Source organism: Morone saxatilis, unplaced genomic scaffold, assembly GCF_004916995.1.
Source record: "Morone saxatilis isolate NCDOM2014 unplaced genomic scaffold, NCSU_SB_2.0 Contig4, whole genome shotgun sequence".
In the NCBI taxonomy this organism is placed as follows: domain Eukaryota; kingdom Metazoa; phylum Chordata; class Actinopteri; family Moronidae; genus Morone; species Morone saxatilis.
This window is the reverse complement of record NW_023339984.1, coordinates 202,607-203,311: the sequence shown is the minus strand read 5'-3', so window position 1 is coordinate 203,311 and position 705 is coordinate 202,607. Positions and strand designations below refer to the sequence as shown.

Sequence of the window (705 nt, the reverse complement as noted above, 5' to 3'; positions counted from 1 at the left end):
ATTTTAATAAATATAAAATCATTTTTCAAATAAATGCATTCCAACATTAATGAATGACAGTATTTTATATATTTCCAATGTCAAGTTCAAAAATAACATTTGCTTGCCTTGGGCACAATGAACCCCCAAACTGCTTCCAATCAGAGTAGCACCTTTCATGTTTGCTGCAATCTGTGTGTTAGAGTGTAAGTGGGTGAATGAACAGCAAATGTTAAAAAAGCAACCATTTACCATATTATATCTAAATATATTTTTTTTGCATTTGTTTTTAAAGAATATATATGAATCACTTGCCACTAGATGTCGCAGTAGAGCACCAGTATGGAGCTATTATTTTAGCAAAACTATTTACAAATGTGTGTGGAGAGTTGTGTAACTGTATTTTAATCTGTGTGTGCGTCATCAGATCTGTGAATGTGTAAAATAATCTGTAATTAAAACTGCAGCAGTGATGAACAGGCCCTTGCACTCGGCGCGCGTCGGGGGGGGTTTTGGCCATGTCACATGTGCGGACCACAAATGAAAATTTCATGCAAATCAGATCAAAATCAACACTTACTTCCTGTTGCCAGTAGGTGGCGCTATCACTATATCTGAATATCGTCATGTAGACGTGTTCAGGGCGGGACTGTTATCAAACGTGTGAAGTTTCATTGAGATTGGACCATGTACACTGAAGTTGTGAGGACGTGTTCAGGGTACTGA

At 37.3% G+C, this 705-nt stretch overlaps 1 protein-coding gene across 1 annotated transcript in view; it reads right to left on the bottom strand.

The window, feature by feature from the left end:
- Positions 1 to 705, bottom strand: part of ache (acetylcholinesterase) — a gene marked incomplete in the record, with an annotated part of 34,795 nt that overhangs the window by 8,709 nt on the left and 25,381 nt on the right.